Consider the following 15,370-nt stretch of genomic DNA (forward strand, 5'->3'; position numbering starts at 1 on the left):
TGTTAATAGGTATATGTCACCAAGTAAGCGTCAACAATTTAATGCTTAAGAGTATCGGATCTACGATGCTATCCATCAACTTCTCACCGATGTTTCCTACCCTGAGGTTGGTTGGTTGATTGATTGATTGATTGATTGATTGATTGATTGATTGATTGATTGATTGATTGATTGATTGATTGATTGATTGATTGATTGATTGATTGATTGATTGATTGATTGATTGATTGATTCGTTCATTCATTCGGTTTTGTGCCCTTACTGGGTCATGCTGCCCATGTTGCTTCAATGAAGGCTAATCTCAACTTATCTGTCTTGTGACCTCGCCGTAAATGTTCCCGCCTAAAATGTCTGTTCCACAAGCTTTATCATACTAATTCAACTTTGAAAGATCAACTACTGCACGGACCGAACCAGATTTCGTCTTCCAATGATCATCATTAGAAAGTGGGTGTTGCCACATGCCATGCACCGACACCTATTTTCATTCTTTCATCCCTCCGACCAGTACCGAATGGAACTACTTCCTTTCATGCGTTGCTACCGTCACTGACGCCACCGCCTTCAAAAATGCCGTTACTGATATTGTGTAACCCCACTCCTCTCTATGATGCCTGCGCGCCCTGGGAGCATAAAAATGAATAAATAAACCTGCAGTTTGGTTGTGAGAGATCTCATAAAGCCCACAAGTGTTTCCTTTCTTACCACCAGATATTTCTGAGCAGTAATATCGGCTCCCAGAAGTTTTTCAACGTGGACGGGCATTCGCTCGCATGTGACTTCTCGTATTCCACCCCACAGAATATATGCGACCCCGTGCTCAGCAGCAGTGCGCGTGTTTTGTGAAAAACGAACGAGACATGATTCCCGAGTTCCATGCAGCGAGACAGAGACGGCATATTTCGTTCTGAACCGTTTCACCAAAGCTTTCGAAAGGCCAGCCAGCCGAGATTTGAAAAGTCGACGCTAACCAAAATAGTTCTGCGGGGCTTTGTATCGTGGTGGTACATGTTCGTGAAAGGGAAATTGGAAACTTGGAATGAGCCTGGGAGTTGCACGATGCTGTAAAAGGGGATCCCTCGGAGATGAAGCATGGCCGTTTCAAGGGGACGTCATGTTAGCCTTTCGTTGCCGACACTGTCCTTTCTGGTGTACATATAAAATAAAGAAAAAGTCCGCCCACTGGAGCAATTCCTCCGGCTCTGAACTACGTCGCCGCAGCAGCAGCACCATTTCAAAGCTCACACCGCCGTCTTCACAAGAACAACTTCTCTGTGATGCACACGATATCCTTGTTGTCCACTACAATACAGTGCCTGCTTATTATGGCCTCCGAAACAAACGTACAGACATCACCACTCTAGGGGTAGGCGCGGTGAAAAAAGAAAACGCACAAATTACCTATCGCCAAAGCTGCGCGACAGCGCAATTCTTAGCACACGTCAAGCTGGTTTCCCACATGCTCTACATTGAAGGAGCCACGCAGCGTACCTCACCATCAGCATCTTTATGATCAGCGGTTGTATATATGACAGTGATGCGGACGAAGCGTCACAAGGATCGACGTTTTCTCTCTTGTTCTCTTTTGTAGCTGCCCATTGCGGCAGTGACGCGAACACGAATCTCGGTGACGGCGCTGGTTAAGGCATTGTTTTCAAGTTTCAAGTTTGTTCAACAACAACGTCACTTGTACATAGAAGTGCATTCACAATTATTAATACACAGGCATACGCAAAGTTCGGCACTGCTTCCGGGGTCTCCCATACGAGAACAGGATATGAAATAAGTTACACCATGTAGTTATGGCAACATAATACACAAACAGTTCTTGCGAATGAGAAGTTCACGAAGAACGAGGTTTTGAAGTAACTGAAGCGGAGGATGTCGAGGTGGCCTGACGACAACAGCGACACGACGATAACGGAGATGATTTGACGATGGTCCTCCGTGTAACGGAAAGGACGGACACAGTACACCCACTTGCGAGCTTTTAAATACTGCCGCGGCCATTTGCCGCCCACTGCTCCAAGATGGGTGGAGGCAAAGGACGCACTAGAACGAAACTGATAGGCGTGGAGAGGAAAGTATGAATTAGATATCGAACACGGGCAGATAATATTACATTGGGGGTTTAAGTAAAATTAGACAGGTGATGCAGTGTGTAGAACCGATAACCAATTGATGTATTAAAGTAACGGAATTGTTGCCAAGCGAAGGAAATAGCAGTCAATGGCGAAAGAGGACTAAACGGCGCGTCGAGCTCGGGAAACTTCCAGTTCCATGGTGTTATCAGTTTGCGAGTTTTCTCAGTGTACAGAGCTCTCTCGAAAAAGACATTTGTCCTACAGTGGCCTTCAATAAGTTATGCATGATGATGATGATCCTCCATTCGGTAACAGAGTCGAATTTCTACCCTTCTCAACTTCCTTGAAGTACTGGACGTAGTGCAAGTTTGCAGGCAGCTCACGGCGGAAGACAGTGGCCATATTGTGTAATAATTGTTTTCGTCCAATTCTATTCATTTCTTACTGGCTGTTTCACCGAGTAACTGATCTCGCCATAACAACGGCGTGGATTCGTGCGAACCTATAACGAAGGGCAAAAAAAAAATAAAAATAAAAGTTACCAAAGGATTTCCTTTCTGTCCCATTATGTCGTAGTACGAAGAAGTGTTCTTACTCTTGAAGAAGGGTGAATCACTGTCCTGCAAGGTGGTGCGCCTGCGGCCGCTTAAGTGAAGTCATTACTTTTCGAGATCCCGGTGAGTGCACGTATTCGTTAATTGGCAGAACAGGGCACTTTTAACCGTGTCGCTTATTTGAGAAAAGGCTTTGAAAGCGACGACACACCGGTAACAGAAGAGAACACAATTACGCGACGACACTTTCTGTGGGACCATCGCGACGGCGACAGCATAAAGGCGAGACGATCAGCGCATATAAAAAGTGGATGTACCTTTTTTCATCACCTCTGGGCATCCGCGGCGTTTTGCGGACGCTGTGACGTCTTTACAAGTGCGCGGATCTTCTAGCACGCTAATAATTCCCAACTCTAGCACACTTATCGTAAAAGTATGAATGGTTTCAACAGCAGAGCTGAAGACAGACTCGATAGGACAGACGCTCAAGTCTTTCTTCACCACTGCCGTTAAAACCGCTCATAATTTTACGATATGTTACACCAACTGGTCCAACAGGCTACTATCATGAACCTAGTAGACTTGTTTTGTTTTTTTCGAAATATCTCATTTGCTATTGATAAAGCTTCACTCTCCGACTGCGGAACAACTTTTGCGGCTTCCTGCCATTTACCTCTTTGTGGACACATCAGAGAGATTATATATAAATAAATACAACTGTACCAGCAAAGTGTCTCAGATACTGATGTCGGCATTGTCAGTTCTGTATGGACAACATTATGTGGCTTAGGAAGCGACGAGCATGTTAAACAACGTTGTACAAAAGAAACAATGCCCTGGCTCTATCCCCACAGATTATAGGCAAGAGAACGGCAAACCGTGTTATTCATTGCTTTCAATAAAATTGATACAACGATCACAACGCTGCGTGAATAATAGACTGGAAGTCTTTCTGTTTTTTTTTCTCGATATTTTTGTGCAAGCCTCTGTGTTACGCCATGTTGCAGGATATTTGATGTCCCTGGCAAAAACGTAGGTTATCTTGAGTCCACCGTACGAGCTAACATATATTGAAAGTATCAAGCCTTTCACAGAAGACGAAGATCAGTTTTGTGTCACAAGACAACTTTATAAAGCCGATGAACACCTATTGGCAAACATTGATGAAAATTTTTCTTCGACGCTCGTTTACGGTGAGCAAGCTACGAATTAGGGAAAGCGAAGTCACGAGAAACGTTACTGTTTCCTGCTTTTCTTTTCCACAAGAGCTATGTCCCGGTAGGAGCGCTCGAACTGTTGTCGTTGCTTCGGCAAAAAAAACCGTTCCAAGGACAACGGGATGAATGAAAACTGGGAATTTTTACCTTTGGCGATAATCCGTCATCCGTCGGAAACCAATCCGCCGTCGGTAACGGCCTCCGGGGATAATCCGCCTGGGGATGGAGCTAGAACGACCTCATGCCAGCCGCGCGGCTCGCCGACTGATCCCCTCGTCAGATGAGGACCGGGCGCGATGAACTATCCCGAGCGCCCGGAGGGGAGGGCAGAAAGTGCGCCAGCGGGACGGAAGGGGAAAAAATGAAGAAGAAGAAGAAAGGAGGGGGGAACTAGCGCGACCGCAGCGCCACTCCGGGCTCTGCCGGCGAGCGCCCGAACCTGCGCGCCGGCGGAAAGTGATCGCGCTTGAGGGCGAGTTCTCCGGATTCAGAAGAGGAATCCGATTTGGAAGAGGAGATCGTAGTCATGTGGGCCCGTGGTTTTCAAGTTTGCTACACAGTAGAGGCATAAAGGGCCTCCCTTTCTCTCTCACTGTCTCACTTTTCCTATTTGTGAATAATTGCAAAGACACAGATACGGACTTATCGCGCTGGTCGCTCTGCTAAAAGAATTAGTCCCGCAAACATATGTAGAAAGTAACTAAAGCGAGCTGGTGTCATCGCTCCTATGCATATGTAAACGCGGTTACATTCATAAAGGAACTCACCTCCAGGTTTAAAGGTTACCGGCACTAATTCAGCTCGCATAGTGGTGATAGCCACAGCGCTAGTCTAGGCTTATGTTTCTCTGACTGTAGGCCGATTCGCCGACGATAGGTATAGCGCATTGTTGAGAACTTTAGAGTGTGCGAACTCTCCCACTTACGTGATGTTACGTCATCGCCTCAGAGAAATATATATTTCTTGGTTCAGTGCAATATCGCGAAAGCGTACGCCAAAGAAGTTTTGTGATGCCTTCGCCGATGGGCCAATCTAGGCTCGTCAAGACAATGGAACGCCTATGCGGGCATGCTAGAAACAGTGTAGTTCAGCACACATCGCAGTTATTTTAATTTTTATGAACCCGCCAACAGTGAAATTGTTAAGGGTAGTGCCTCAACAATTTTCGCGCAGCAGCGGCGAAAGCCGACGGCCTCTTGCGGCGGCGTGTTTGGTATCTAATGCCAGTCAAAGAATAGCCAGCAATGCAAGCAACGCAGCCGTAATAAATTATCTAGGGTTATAAAACAAATGTTACCTTGCGTACACCACACATCGGATAAGCAAAAGCTTCTTTGCGTGGTTTATCTTGGCCAGCAAGTCCTAATTTTTGTTTAACGCGTCACGTTTCATCAGCTCCACGTTGGAGGTCAGCTATACGAAAGGCCGAAATCGACAAACATTTTGGGACTACCACGTCTGAACCTTTGCTAAAAGCTATAAAACAGTTGTTTGTTTGATCTATAAGTGTACATTGTTTCCTAAGTTACGACCACCTCTGCTGTTATTGTTATTACTACATTACTAAAGTGCCCTTGAAGTATTCTCACGAGTAGGTTCGAGTCATACCGTTTCTTTTCTTTTTTGTAATTTTCAAGAAAAGAAACGCGTTTTTCTGTAGAAAGCTTGCTATAGTGAAACATATCAAAAGTCTTTGATATGTCGAAGATATCGGGCAACGGCAAGACAGATCCATGAGACCTTAGAAGAATTCCATGACTTCCTTATACAGTGTCGCTGACTTGCAATATTTATTAAATTTGGGGGTATTTTACCCGCCAAAACCACGATCTGATTATGAGGCACATCGTAGTGGAGGACTGCCGATTAATTTGAACCACCTGGCTCTCTCTAACTTTCCCCTAAACCAAAGTACGCGAGCGTCTTTTCTTTGTTTTTTTTCGCCCCCATCCAATTGCGGCCTCCGCGGCCAGGGTTTGATCCCACGACCTTGTGCTTAGCAGCGCAACACACAAAAGCCACATGGGCTAACCCGGCGGGTCTTCTCTGGCTTTTATGAGAACCGGGCGCAGTTAATTGCTCGGGTCAACATAAATCTGCGAAAGCTTCTTTTTTTTTCCTGTATCATTCGTTCCATTTAATTCAATTAGAATCCCTGCAAAACTGTGCCACTAGGTTCATTCATTCTTCATACTCATATGACATAAGCATATCATCCCTCAAACGTAAAACTGGTCTTCCAAATCTTTCTGTGCGTCACCGCATCGCCAGCCTCTGCTTGCTTCACAAGTTTTTTGACAGCTTCCTCAATCGCGCGCCCCACATCATCCCACCGACGCGCATATCCCACCGCACTACCCATTCGTATGAAATTGCATGCTCACGTACTCGCACTACCATCTTCGCTGCCTCGTTATTTCTTCGTATAGCAGCGGACTGAAATGGCCTTCCCCGAGACATTGCAGCCATCACGTGTTCATCAACTTTTGCATAAAACGTCACAACACACTGTTCCGCATAAAGAGTGTTATTTGTAACCTTCACCTGTGTGTAATGCCCCCTAAACGGGGGTCTTTAAGGTAATAAAGTGATGTGATGTGATATCAGCTCGCTGCAATCATTAAACTTGTATGATTCTAGCACGCTTCCAAGCGCCATCACAAGCCTTCGTGGTGATGATGAACTTTTGTGCGTACTTGCCTGCGTTAATTTTCCATATGACGCTCGTAACTTTCATTTTAGAGATAATTAAGCGCGACCACTTTTACTTTGTGTGTCTCACCATTCCGTCGTTCGTTCGCCCAGTCATTTGCTCCTACGTAACTTCCTTCCTATGACAGATCGAAGACTGTTTGCGATGAATACCAACTACGTAGCTCGTTATGGACTTGGACACCAGAGAGAAACAAATGAGACAAATTATTTTTCTGATGTCCTTGTCCGCAACGCGCTAAGTAATCTTCACAATGGCACACACACTGGCCAAAATAGACTCTTTAGAGGGTTTACGAGCTAACTAACTATCACGTGCAGTAAACGCCAAAACTTTACGGGCGTCGGGATTTGAGTAGAACGTCGGGGTTCCTAGCAGTTTGCAATCGCAGCCAGTAAAACCCTGCGACACCATATTGTGTTCGCATTGACAAGTGCCGGATGGAAGCCGGAATTCTAGGCTGCGAGCCGAGGCTTCAGAGACGTTGAACTTGTTCCACCAGATCACGTAGTCTGCATTTTTTTAAAACTAAACAGCACCGTTATTATAATAGACAGAATTGAACAGCCAAACTACTGCACAGATGGAAAGTTGGCACGTAAATAGCAAACATACGTAACCGCTTCCACACTTTAAATTATGTAACCACTCTTTGTATCTCTGCATGCGTTAAAAGTAAATTGAGACGCGCATGTTAGGTTAATAATTTAAGTAAAGGTTTTACGAGCCAGAACCACGATCTCATTGTGAGACACACCCTATAGTGGGAGGCGCTAGATGAATTTTGGGGTCCTTACTGTGCGCCAAAGTCTAAGTACAACGACAGTCTCTGCATTTCGGCCCCATCGTAATGTGGCCACCGTGGCCGGGATCGAATCCGCCACCTCCAACGCCATAGGAGCTCATCGCCATAGCCACTAAGATACCGCGGCGTGTGCAGATGAGATGGTCCAGATCCACCAAACATTGAGAAAATGGCGCCACTTACGCTGGGAATGAGTTTAAACGTCCGTTTGCAACCTGACACGTTCATTCCTTGCCGCCCGATCATTATCGCCTTGTCGACATACTTTCTCCTCTCATTGAAATCGCACCCACACTTTTCTTTCTGGGCGACGTCTGTGGGGGTGCGATGAGATAGCCGAACGTCATCTTTGCTTTTGTTCTCACTGAAGCAACCAAATGCGGGCGTGCAAACATCAGAGACACTTCGTCAAAGTATACAGACATACCAGCCGCACTCGAAAAAAAAACTCTACAGCCGTACTCTCTGTCCTCACAGGCGCAAACAGTCCCCGTCGTTCTTCCGCAGGCCTCTGTGGCCGCCTATGACGCAAGCTTACGCGTATCGCCATTATACTCATTCCTCGTTTCGGAACATCATCCCTTTCTTCCTTATTTCCATTCGGCGCTGTCTAGACAATTGGGTCGCATACTCTGAGCATCTTCCTTATCTCCTTATTTCCTTATCTCCTTCCTTATTTCCTTATCTCAGGCTCGCGGTCTATCTCCGTCTCTGCCGACTGGGAGCAAAACGAGCGAAGTGAAAGAAACGAACGCAAAAATGCTGCGCCGCAGGATGAACCGCGCTCCTACAAGACGTCCAGAAAGCGCCCTCGTCCCCGGTCCGGCCATTGCGAGGCTGGCGAAGAGTTGAATAAACATTTGCGCCCTTTCTCCGAGAGCCGGGCACTGGGAGGAGACGCGCACGTTCGGCGAAGCGCATCGTTGTGCCGACGAGAATCTGGGCGCGCTTCGGGCTTATCCGGATCTTCTATAGTCGCCCACAATTACGCGCCAGCGCATGGCCGCGTCTGAAATGGAAACGAGGGCGACGATTCCATCCGCCTTGTTATGCCGATAGAAGAGCGAACGCCGGAAAGCGGTATACTAAGCCTCCGTAAATTTTTTTTTTTTTTTTTGTCGGTGTATAGTATACGTTTAGCGAAAATCTGCTGGTGTCTTACAAACGGAGCGTACGGCGTCGCTAAAGGAAAAGCAACGCGACGTTCACTTTTAGCGACAGCTGCTAAGCATATTTCAACGAGTGTTGCGGCGTCTGTCACAGCTGTCATTATCCAATTTGTCATGTTTGCGCGTCAGATAATGTAACGAGAAAATTGTTCGTCTCCACCGAGGGTTCCATCACGGATCAGGCTAGTGTGAGTCGTCGCGTCGTGCTCGAGGCTACCCTCACGCCGACGTCATCGTGGTATCGTCGTCACGGTGCCGTCTTTCTCTGTCCATCATGCTGTCGTCTTGCTTTTTTCGTCGTTGCCACTGTCACGTACTTGTTACTGTGTTGATTGTCCCTATCACGACGTCATGTGGTCGATGTGATGCGGTCGTCGTCTTATCGCGGTCATTGTTACTGTCAGTTCGGCATGTCGCTGCATCGTCTTGTCGTCATGGCACCGGCGATGGTGTCTTAGTGGCTATCGTGTTGCGCCGCTAAGCACGATGTCGCGGAATCAAATACCGGCCACGGCGTTTGCATTTGGATGGAGGCGAAATGCAAAGATAGATGCGCACTCAGTTTTAATAATAATAATAATATTTGGGGTTTTACGTGCCAAAACCACTTTCTGATTATGAGGCACGCCGTAGTGGAGGACTCCGGAAATTTCGACCACCTGGGGTTCTTTAACGTGCACTTAAGTCTAAGCACACGGGTGTTTTCGCATTTCGCCCCCATCGAAATGCACTTAGCTTTTTGTGCACGTTAAAGAACCCCAGTTGGTCGAAATTAATCCGAAGTCCCCCACTACAGCGTGCCCCATAAAGAGATCGTGGTTTCGGCACGTAAAATGTCTTTTTTTTTTTTTGTCATGCCCTGGTCGTCGTCGTCTTCGCCGCTGTTAACGTGTTGGTAGAGTCACCTACCGCTGTTCTATACTTAAAGTGGCCCAGCATGTTTCTTTTCCTGAGGCCACTCAAAAGCAAAAAAAATTAAATATAACATAACACCCATTCATCGCCAAAGCATTGAAGTGTCGAGAACGACTGGGAAAAAAAGAGGAAGCGTGCCAACCAGCCCGTTGCTATATAGTTTTTTCTTTGTTACCTGCGTCAAGCTGGCAGTTGGCGCAGTTATAGCACCTGATATAAATTACTCTATGAGGCGGTATTTCCTTTTACAAAAAACCAAAATGTTTAATTGAATATTTACCATAGTTATGCTAAATAACTTTTAATTATTTAGATTACGGCACATATTTTAATCTATGCATGGTAGCCCGTCAGTTCCCAAGGCATATCCACTTGAAACGAATTATCAGGTCTCCACCAGTTTCAAGATAACTTTCAAAGCGTCCGAAGAAATGCATTGGCGTTCCAGTTACTTTATTCTTCAATGCATAAAACAGCGTTTCCTTTAAAAAGTCAGCGCAACAAAAATGCATTTTCACCGCAACTTTGACGGCGCATGACTCGAAACCAGCGCCAGCCTCAGAATTCATTCCAACTCGATGTGCCTTGCAAGCTCACCAGCTACACTTCGTAGACCGATATATGGGCCGTAATGTAATTTAAGAAGTGGATTAGCGCAACTACATTATTTATTCAATTAGGTACTTTGATTTTACGTAGAAGTAATGGTCGCGTCATCGAGTAATTTATATCATGGGTTATAATTTTGCCATATGCCACAGGAAAACTTTTTTAGAAGTTGGTGCAGCCAAAAAAGAAAGCACCCCATATGTTGCACCTTGTGCCGTTGTATTACAGTGATAGTTTTGGACTCGCTCCCGTAAACGTTTTGATGTCCGTTGGTGTCTGTCGCTGGAATCCCACAGTTATCCACCCGAATTTTCGTAAAGAAAGAAAGTCGCAGTATCCAGCAAGGATTCGAACAGTTCTCAACCATTCCAAGATTTTTTCTTAAATGCTCTTCATTACACCCAGTTACTTTCAACCATTCCGACGATGCTGCAGCAAATATTCATTCATTCATTCATTCATTCATTCATTCATTCATTCATTCATTCATTCATTCATTCATTCGTTCGTTCATTCATTCATTCATGCCATCAGCGCTTACAAGCAGCATTATAGAGGAGAGGGGCTTTAGTACATCAGTGCATATAAAAAATTCAAGAAGTGAAGAACATAATAACTGGGGGCGAGGAGTTACGAAGTCGTCATCTGTCGGATGCGCCTCCCTTGCGTAGTATGAGGGATAACGCGGCGCGCTTCTCATATGTTTCGCTGTCGGCGCTCAATAAAAACACCACACGGAAGCCCTCCTGGACATTTCTGTAAGTACTCTCGAAACGACGGAAGTTTCCTATCGTCAAGAATAATCTTCGGCAAACAGAAAGCACAGAATAGTTTACAGACGCTACCTTTTTACCGAATATGTACAGTGAACGCCACAGCGCGCGGTCGCCGCGATGGTGTCTCCAGAACCGGCTTCTTGCATGAAAGGTAGGCAAGCGTTGAGAGCAAACTATGTGAAATATGTTCTTATAGTGGGCTGTCTGTATAACCGAATGGAGCGTAACAGAATGAAGCCTCAATGCAGCGATCGCACGGGTTCACGGCGACCGACTGCGCGTCTGCGTGCATGTCCGCGCACAATGTTTCGCTGCGAGCGCGTTTTCGCACCGTGCCCTGATCTTTATTTAGGTCACAGCATATGAGCATTTGACAGTACACAAGCAACCATTGTTGTGTGGACGCTATCAGAGCTGTTCAAAAATAATTTCGCTATAGAAACTTCGACGCCTACGGCGGCTGTGATGCGCAGTCGCGACCGATTCAGTCTTTTTTTCTTCTAAATTCTTGGACTTTTCAAAATGTTTGTCGTTTTTTTTTTTTCAGCGTGCGATTTCCCGCTGCTTCCTTTTCGCAATCCAGTGCGTTAATTCATAACACAAACATGACCATATGCCATGCCTTCTTTTTAATGTGCTTCTTACCGCTCCCTTTCCATTCCAGTGAACTTGCCAGTATCTAGCATCAACAAATTCATAGACCAAACCGTCATGACATTAGCCAGACAGCGGGCGCGGGCGAGCGTCTCAGTGCGCGTTTTCTGCTACTCACCGAACATCGCGCAGTCCCGGCGCCGTAGCGGAAATCTTCCTCGCGTCTGTGCTTGCTGCATAACCGAGTTGTAGCCGATGGCTATTTGCCGCTTCTAAGTTTTGCGAGCCAAGCTTCACGCAGCTTCTTGTCCTGCGGCTACGTGCGAATAGAGCTGACAGCGGGCTCCATTGCGCTCGTCCGGCACTGCGGTAACGAGCAGTAACCTACCATGCTGCACGCCTCCAAAGGCAGCCACTACCTATCGTAGTGCTTTCAAATGTTGTCAAGCAGGCACTCAAGGCGGGAAAGCCTCACCGCCTAATCAGAACCGCAGCGCAGGTGGGACTTTAAGCTTTCGTTTCCAGCTTGCATCGGCGTTTCCGAAGCAGCCGACGCGGCCGCTGTGTCCACGTGATCCCTCATGCCACGTGACGCCAACAGTGGCGCCTGCTTTTCCAGTGGTGGAGCTCGCCCCCAATATCGGGAAGAAAACACCGCAACTACAGGTAAATGAATACAATAGTAACAAAGCAAAAAAACACTTAAAAATCAAGTGTTGCGAAGAGAATAAAGAAAACACAGAATAAAAAGCAATGAAACGACAGCAATAAATGACAACGCGGTAGTGACGCACTTTGATGTAGGTTTATAATGTGTTTGTTAGTGCTCTGCGAAAACAGTCTGCGTCTTTGATTGCCACTAGTGATGCACACAGGCGGTTCCACTCGTGATATGTTCTCGGCAAGCATGAATACGAGTAGGCAAATGTGCGTTGCGAAGGTACATGAACTATGAAACGATGATCAACACGTGGGGAGATATAACATGCTGGTGTAATGTACTTGAGCTCGCGGTTATGATAGTAGACCTTTTGAGAAAGGGAAACACGAGATAATTTTCTTCGTGAAGAAAGAAGGGGAGTGCCAAATGCAAGTTTCATGTTATTTACACTAGCAGTATACGATAATAATTGTTGAGAATGAATCGGACCAATCGATTTTGCACACTTTCAAGGATGTTTATTAGAGTAGCATGTTTAGGATCTCATATCGAGCATGCGTATTCGAGGTTAGGTCTGACATAACTGACATCGAGTCGTCGTTTTAGTTTCGTTGGAGCTAAAGAAAAGTTACCTCTGAGATAGCCAAGCACGTGGTTAGGTTACGACGTAATGTATTCTGTGTGTCTTTTCCGTGAAAGCCTGCTAGTAATATGCAAACTGAGGTATTTGTAAGAAACTACTGGGTCAAGGGAAGTATTACTAAGTACGCAAGCGAGGCACACTGCTTGATTAGGGGAAATACTCATTGTTTTACATTTCGAAGTGTTGAGTTCCATTAGACAAAGCGTGCACCATGCAGTAGTGTTATTGAGATCATCCTGGAGTGCTAAAGTATCGTTATTACTTTCAATCTTGCGGTATATAACACAATCGTCAGCAAATGTACAAATGTAACTTGCGATTTGGTTAGGCAGATCATCGATATATATTTAAAAAAAACTAAGGGTGCTAAAAGAAGAGCCTTGAGGTACCCCTGAACCAACCGGTACTTCGGGAAAGTCATTATCGTTAGTGCTCACATACTGTGTACGGTTAGAAAGAAGTTGTCGAATCCAGTTGTAGACCAAGGGATCAATGTTTAACTGGCCGAGTTTTACTAGGAGTAAGTGGTGGTTAACTCTGTCGAATGCTTTTGTAAAATCTAAGAACATACAGTCTACTATAAAGCCAGCGTCTAGACAAGTATGGAGATCATTGCAGAATGTTAATAACTGCGCTTCACATGACGACTTAGGGAGCCCACGTTGATTGTGATGAAAAGACCTGTTTGATCCCAAAAAAGTTTACAAGATGGGAGAAAATTATGTGTTCAAATATTTTTCACGGTACTGATGTAAAACAAATAGGTCTTTAGTATGGTTTATGGGTGCCGCCGGACTTATGAAGTGGAACCACTTTGACTTTTTTTCCGATCTCTGGGTAAGGAGCTGCTCTTCGGTGATTTTTTTAAAAATGAGGTTTAATGTAATGTAAATATATTTGGTAGTACCCTGCTAGAATTTCGACGTAATGTTATCGATACCGCGCGAAGAGACTTTTTATATTGTTAATAATGGAGCGGATACTAGATGAGCAGAGTAAAATCGGTTCCATTTGGAATACTGTGCCTGGACAACACAGTGCCTGGCCTCTTGAGCGCACCTAAAATGATTGACTGACGTCAAGCTTATTCATAATTCAGCGTCAAGAATATCATAAACTAAGCCTGTGCCAGTAGGCAAAAGGTATAGGATAACAAAAAAGCAAGAAGAAGGACTCGTGTCTCCCCGCGGATATCACTACAATTACTATAAATTTAGGGAGTCATATACAGAACCTTTAAAGGGACCGTGAGCCGCTTTTCATGAAAGTCGAGAAATGCATTTGAGGTTAGTCTATTTCAGAAACACTTTACCGCAAAAAGTTCGTCAATTCGTACAGCACGAGCGGCGCTTTCGGCAATCAAGCACACCGTTCGCGGTGATTCAGCTCCTTCTTCGATGCATTGCGCTGCGAAGGCTACGGCGGAGCTGGGCGCGCCCACAACGCTCACCCCCCCCCCCCCCTCCCCTACTGAACTTCACCACGGCACGCAGTTCAAATTTGATTTTAGATGTTCACGTGGAGGTCACTATTCTTACGCGATTGTGTCCTCAGCGAGCCGCAGTACACTCAGCCAGCGGCACCCCGCGGCGGCTGCGATCTCAACGCTACGCAGCAGACTGTAGCTATGCACGCAGCTGTAGTGCGTATGAGGCAGCGTTTGTTTTGTGCACGACAGGGCTTGAGTGCCCGCTCGCGCTCATATGCTCCAGTGTGGCCCCTGCTACGTGGCCTACACCAGCTTAACCGACGGATAGTAGCCACATCAAACTAGCGCATTTTGAAGATTTTGAAGCGCTCTCAAAAGCTCAATACGAAGCGAGGTCTGCCAAGGCCAGGAGTAAGCGCGCGCTGGCAAGCGCGCGGGTGGTCTGACTAAGCTTCGCGTGTTATATAGGCTAGTTGAGTGTTCAAAATTAGTCGAAATTAGCGAGACCCGAGCGCTACGACACCGATAAGCAGGGTGACCAAAGTTTAATTTCTATACGGGCGGCTGCGCCCGAGCGTGAGCAGATGATATTCGACTTCTTCCGGAAGTGTGCAATTATTACCCAAATTCGAAAGCAGATTCTCCCTTAATTTGGCCTGTTTATTAAAGTGCGTCAATAGATATACTCAGTAACAGTAGGAAGAAGCGCACTGATCCAAACACCCTTCTTGATTGATGTAAGCTTTGGAGCAACAGCAGCCGTGCATGGGATTCTGCTGTATTACGATATAAAGCTTCCAGAAAAGAGCGAGGCGCCGGCTTCTGTTTAAAAAAAAAAAGAAGAAAGCATTTGAGAGAAAGGTGACTTCGCGCTTTGCTTGTGAGCTCTAGGTGCCTCGCACGACTGCAAAAACTTGGCTGAGACATTCCCGGAAGCGTATGCTATTCGCGGACTGTGTTTTTTTCACCAAGCCCGAGGATTGGTTTAGGACACCTTTAAGGTAGCCATAGAATAACTCTGTGTACCACTAGCTTGAAACGCCATGCACTTACACCAACAAATGATGGTGATCATAACTTCAAAGTCTTTGGCACATACACACTCACGGGGATTGGCCAGGAGTGGGGCAGATCTTGCATATGTGCTAAGCGAATAAATTTAGAAAGCTATAGATCTGATGAATTAAAGCGAGTAAAATCC

Source organism: Dermacentor variabilis, chromosome 4 (genome assembly GCF_050947875.1).
Source record: "Dermacentor variabilis isolate Ectoservices chromosome 4, ASM5094787v1, whole genome shotgun sequence".
NCBI classification, from domain to species: Eukaryota; Metazoa; Arthropoda; class Arachnida; order Ixodida; family Ixodidae; genus Dermacentor; species Dermacentor variabilis.